Genomic DNA, 6,418 nt, shown 5'->3' with positions numbered 1-6,418 from the left:
ATTCCAAATCTGTGGTGCTGACAATGACTAAAGGTATAAATGCATTTTAATGTAACATGACCTGACTGCAAAAAAATTCTGAATATGTGCTCAGACATCTTTTTATTTTTATGCAGCACATAAGCATATGTTTTTACCTTTATGCAATAAGTATTGTATATACATACTGTATCGCACACCAGTAGAGTTAGCACTACTTAGAATGGAACCTTAATGCCAGTCCTTTAGACTGAAGATCATCCCGTTACAAAAATCAAGAATAATCCTTTAGTTCATTTATCAGATTTTGAAGGGTTTTGGCAAGAACTTAATGTTTCTAATGGTGCAGCTGTAGCAGCCAGTGCTGTATCTTAAAAAAATATGTCGAAGTCACAGCTAAGATGTCATTAAAGCATGATCAGATCATAGCATGGCGAGCTGGCATAGCCAACATCTTGATGACAGGTTGGACACAGTGTTAGATTCCTTAGTTGTAAGGTCAATGTGTGCTTAGGGTGCTAAGAGGGAAACAAGCTTTGAGGCCAGGTTTCATTCTGAAAAGAAAAAATAATATTCTTAACAGATTGAGCATGGCTATGAAAGGGAGACAAATGCACTAAAACATTTGCTGCTTATGTTTTTTTTTTCTAACTTGATTTTTGCATGCCCGAAATAATTTGTTTCTGGCAAAGTATTATTTAAATAGGTTATATCCTATCTTTTAATTGGAGTTTTTAAATTTCTGGAATGGTTACTCACACAAAGCCAGAGAGATAAATTGTAAATTGAAACAATTTATATTTTTGATAGACTTTATTGAGAAATGTAGTCTTTGGTCTGCAACCCACAGATGGATCTGCAGTTCAAAGCCCCAGCTGTAATAATTATGGGAAATTGTATTTCTTGTGATGAGTCATCCTTAAATGCCTTTTCAATTCAGTAAAAACTGTCAATTACAATCTGATCCAGTGTTGACACAAAAAATCCAAAATAATTTCGGTAACTTCTGGTGCTTTTTGATTAACAGGGTAGGATTGTTCAACTGCAAGCACAAATACATTTTTTATCGTGTCTTTTATCATGTTAGTGTATGTTAATACTTGATAATCTTTTATTATGGAGTACTCTGAAATTATATTTTTATGCACATACCTGAGATTTCAACAATGCAGACTGTTCCAGAGGCCCATGTTTTTAGGTGGCAAACACAGACACACACTCACACCAGGGCCAATTTCCCCAGAAGTCAGCTAACCACCAGTATGTCTTTGGATTGTGGGAGGAAACTGGAGCAAAAAAATATGATTACTTATAAACCTATTGTAAGTATTTTGTTGATATGCCCCCTGTGCAATTATCTCTCCAGATCCATGTCAGTCCATCTCCAAGTTTGTGTTCAAAGTATCCGTGTGACCTTTCTACCTCCCATTATTACAAATGTGTTTGCAAATAATATTGTCACAGCCACATCATTTACAAATAATAAGTATACATACAAACTCAAAATAAGTGCCTTCACCTTTATGAAGAAACATAGAGCAAGCAGAAACTGAGGTAAACAAGCAATGTATATAAACATCAGAACACTTGGATTCTATTCCTATTGTGCTAAAGTAGCTCCAAATAGGTTTGGAGGCAGTTTGCCGAGTCTTAATCACTCCACGTGAAACTTAGGGGCATGGGTGGGGTTAAAAACCAGTTCAGCAGCTTCTACAACATCTGCAGTAAATAGAGGTTTAGGGTTTTCCATATTCCATTGTCCTGAGAGTTATTTTTACCACAATAATATAGGACAAACCTCATAGCATATACAGATAGATTCCAGTAGGTGCAATACATTTATTCATTAATTCATGCGCCGAACAGGCGTATTCATCTAGTTAATTTTCCAGTTTTTATCTAAAATATATTTTGAATTTAATAGCAGCACACTGCCATAGAGGGTAAAAATCAACATAAAACTGCACAATTAAGAGTGATATTTGGACTTTTGGTATATGCTTTGTGGCACGGAAAATAATGTTTTTATAGTTTTAAAACCATGGGAAGTGTCCATCTTAGTGCAGTGATACAGACAGTTTTGAACAGGAAAGTGTGTCAGATCTAACAGGGCCTGTGCTATTTCTAATGGTTCTCTTGTCAAATGCCTCTCAAAATGATATATTTGGTGTGTTTCCCTAACCAAGTAGTGTGCATCAGCTTTTGGTAATTTAAATATGTAGGCAGCAGTGTGGAGTAGTGGTTAGGACTGCAGAGTCATCACTGGAAGGTTGAGGTTTAAATACTGGGTCAAACATTGCTGTGTTATTGAGCAAGGCACATCACTCAAATTGCTTCCGTGAATTGCCTCACAAATGGATAAAAGTGTCTGCCAAATTAAGTCATAAACGTAGAATAAGGAAAATTCTTCCTGTATACTGTGTAAGTCTTGTTGTGTCATGTGGCATTGGTCCTATGGAGTACTATAGAATCCTGAAATTTCTTAAATAATTCAGTACTATTAATGGATAAGTGAATAAAATATCTACCCATCTATGTGAAACATCCTGGTTCAAATGCATGCAGTATTTAATACCTCCTTAGTACCAAAGTGATGAGAGGGGTCGCATTAATAATAAGGTCTTAACCAGTTTGTCTTTCAGGATGAGTCATTATGTCACATGGCATATATGAGGTTTAAGGATCAAGAAAAAAAGGATATTTTCACAGGTCTGGTAAGTTTTGTTTGGAGGAAACCTATAAAATTATTAAATTCAAAATGTAACAAAAAGCCAGTATATTACACTATACTGTACATCATCGAAGATAAACTTAGTATCTGTTTTCCTATCACTTTTAAGTTGTCAGTTTTTCTTACACGTACTATTCATGCATTCAATGGCTCAGGCTGTTAAGGATGTTTAAAGAATGTATGTACAGTGCCTTGCGAAAGTATTCGGCCCCCTTGAACTTTTCAACCTTTTGCCACATTTCAGGCTTCAAAAATAAAGATATAAATTTTTTTATTTTATGTGAAGAATCACCAACAAGTGGGACACAATTGTGAAGTGGAACGAAATCTATTGGATTTTTGAAACTTTTTTAACTAATAAAAAAATGAAAAGTGGGGCGTGCAAAATTATTCGGCCCCCTTGCGTTAATACTTTGTAGAGCCACCTTTTGCTGCGATTACAGCTGCAAGTCGCTTGGGGTATGTCTCTATCAGTTTTGCACATCGAGAGACTGAAATTCTTGCCCATTCTTCCTTGCAAAACAGCTCGAGCTCAGTGAGGTTGGATGGAGAGCGTTTGTGAACAGCAGTTTTCAGCTCTTTCCACAGATTCTCGATTGGATTCAGGTCTGGACTTTGACTTGGCCATTCAAAAACCTGGATACGTTTATTTGTGAACCATTCCTTTGTAGATTTTGCTGTATGTTTGGGATCATTGTCTTGTTGGAAGATAAATCTCCGTCCCAGTTTCAGGTCTTTTGCAGACTCCAACAGGTTTTCATCCAGAATGGTCCTGTATTTGGCTGCATCCATCTTCCCCTCAATTTTAACCATCTTCCCTGTCCCTGCTGAAGAAAAGCAGGCCCAAACCATGATGCTGCCACCACCATGTTTGACAGTGGGGATGGTGTGTTGAGGGTGATGAGCTGTGTTGCTTTTACGCCAAACATATCGTTTTGCATTGTGGCCAAAAAGTTCGATTTTGGTTTCATCTGACCAGAGCACCTTCTTCCACATGTTTGGGGTGTCTCCCAGGTGGCTTGTGGCAAACTTTAGATGAGACTTTTTATGGATATCTTTGAGAAATGGCTTTCTTCTTGCCACTCTTCCATAAAGGCCAGATTTGTGCAGTGTAAGACTGATTGTTGTCCTATGGACAGACTCTCCCACCTCAGCTGTAGTTCTCTGCAGTTCATCCAGAGTGATCATGGGCCTCTTGGCTGCATCTCTGATCAGTCTTCTCCTTGTCTGAGCTGAAAGTTTAGAGGGACGGCCAGGTCTTGGTAGATTTGCAGTGGTCTGATACTCCTTCCATTTCAAGATGATCGCTTGCACAGTGCTCCTTGGGATGTTTGAAGCTTGGGAAATCTTTTTGTATCCAAATCCGGCTTTAAACTTCTCCACAACAGTATTACGGACCTGCCTGGTGTGTTCCTTGGTCTTCATGATGCTCTCTGCGCTTTCAACAGAACCTTGAGACTATCACAGAGCAGGTGCATTTATACAGAGACTTGATTACACACAGGTGGATTCTATTTATCACCATCAGTCATTTAGGACAACATTGGATCATTCAGAGATCCTCGCTGAACTTCTGGAGTGAGTTTGCTGCACTGAAAGTAAAGGGGCCAAATAATTTTGCACGCCCCACTTTTCATTTTTTTATTAGTTAAAAAAGTTTCAAAAATCCAATAGATTTCGTTCCACTTCACAATTGTGTCCCACTTGTTGGTGATTCTTCACATAAAATAAAAAATTTATATCTTTATGTTTGAAGCCTGAAATGTGGCAAAAGGTTGAAAAGTTCAAGGGGGCCGAATACTTTCGCAAGGCACTGTAGATAACATAAGCTAAACAGCGAATGAATGGTGTGTAATGTTTAAATGAATTTCTTAAATGTTTCTTAAAAGTTTAGCCATGGTTCCTGGCTAGGATTGCAGCTAACTGCAGTCTATCCCAGAAACTTAAACGACAAAGCAGGACTAGGAGCAAAGACTACCCTCACCCCAAACATGAGGTCAGATAAAATAAGATCAATTTATTGGCCAAATTCAATTTCTTGCATTAAGGATTTGTCTTTTCTCATACCCCAAACTTCCTCTCCATGAGACACACAGACAGGAAGAGAAGCGTGGGGTCAGAGCGCAGGGTCAGCCATTTATACAGCACCCCTGGAGCAGCTGGGGTTAAGTGGGCCCAATGGAGTAGGACTCCTCTACCAGCCACGGGATACAAACCGGCAACCTTCCAGCCACAGGCACAGATCCTTAGCCACAGAGCCAGATCAGTCCATTGCAGGGCCACACAGAAATGGACAATTTTAAACCGACCACGAAAACTAGCCAGCATGTCTTTGGGTGGTGGAAATAAATGTGAGAATCTGGGAAGAACCCGCAGAGTCCTCACAGAATGAGCCAAAGTCAGGCATTGAACCCAAAGGCTGACAGGCACAGAGCTACCAACCAACACTAAACATTTAAGAAATTCATTGAAATAAAACATTTGATAAGAAACAGCACCACCTAGTGTTAAAGCTAATTCATCCTGCAGCAATAGTAAAAGAAACCAACTTAACCTAACTTTCCAGAGGCCATGACACAGGCTGGTTTAAGACTCTAAACTCTTGGTTTGAGCTCTTCACAACGCCAACAGTCATCCCTATTCAACACAAGGAGCAATAAAATTAGAATATAATCACACACAAGTACTCCTGTACTTACTGTATATTTTGCACATTAAGTTCCCAAGAAAATAATCATAATAATAATAATAATAATAATAATTGCTTACACTTATATAGCGCTTTTCTGGACACTCCACTCAAAGCGCTTTACAGGTACTGGGGACTCCCCTCCACCACCACCAATGTGCAGCATCCACCTGGATGATGCGACGGCAGCCATAGTGCGCCAGAACGCTCACCACACATCAGCCATCAGTGGGGAGGAGAGCAGAGTAATGTAGCCAATTCATAGAGGGGGATTATTAGGAGGCCATGATTAGTAAGGGCCAATTGGAAATTTGGCCAGGACACCGGGGTTACACCCCTACTCTTTTCGAGAAGCACCCTGGGATTTTTAATGACCACAGAGAGTCAGGACCTCGGTTTTACGTCTCATCCGAAGGACGGCGCCTGTTTACAGTATAGTGTCCCCGTCACTATACTGGGGCATTAGGACCCACATGGACCGCAGGGTGAGCGCCCCCCGCTGGCCCCACTAACACCTCTTCCAGCAGCAACCTTAGTTTTTCCCAGGAGGTCTCCCATCCAGGTACTGACCAGGCTCACACCTGCTTAGCTTCAGTGGGTTGCCAGTTGTGAGTTGCAGGGTGATATGGCTGCTGAATCATAATTTTACCTTTGTTAAACTTTAGGTATGATGTCGTTAGGATTTGCATTTTTAAGAGTATATGATACCATACAAAATATGGTGGTTTGCCTACAATATTTTGCCTTAGTCCGTCTGTCCTGTAAAAAAAAACTTCAACTGTTTTTATTGTGTAGCCTGACAAGGACAATGATAGGTCTTTCCCTAGTGTGGTGGTGGTGTACATCTATTATGGTTATTATGGGGTAAAAGCATTCTAATCCTGCCTTCTCCACGGATGTACAATATTTATTCAACTGTTTTTTTGGGTACCAGAAATTACAGGCCCTGATAAACACCTACATAAAAAGTATGACATGAGAATGTACTCTAAGAAGGGAGAGAGGGAATTCCAGACTAT

Source organism: Lepisosteus platostomus, chromosome 4 (assembly GCF_059453375.1).
Source record: "Lepisosteus platostomus isolate fLepPlt1 chromosome 4, fLepPlt1.hap1, whole genome shotgun sequence".
Lineage (NCBI taxonomy): Eukaryota > Metazoa > Chordata > Actinopteri > Semionotiformes > Lepisosteidae > Lepisosteus > Lepisosteus platostomus.
This window is presented reverse-complemented; position numbering follows the sequence as displayed.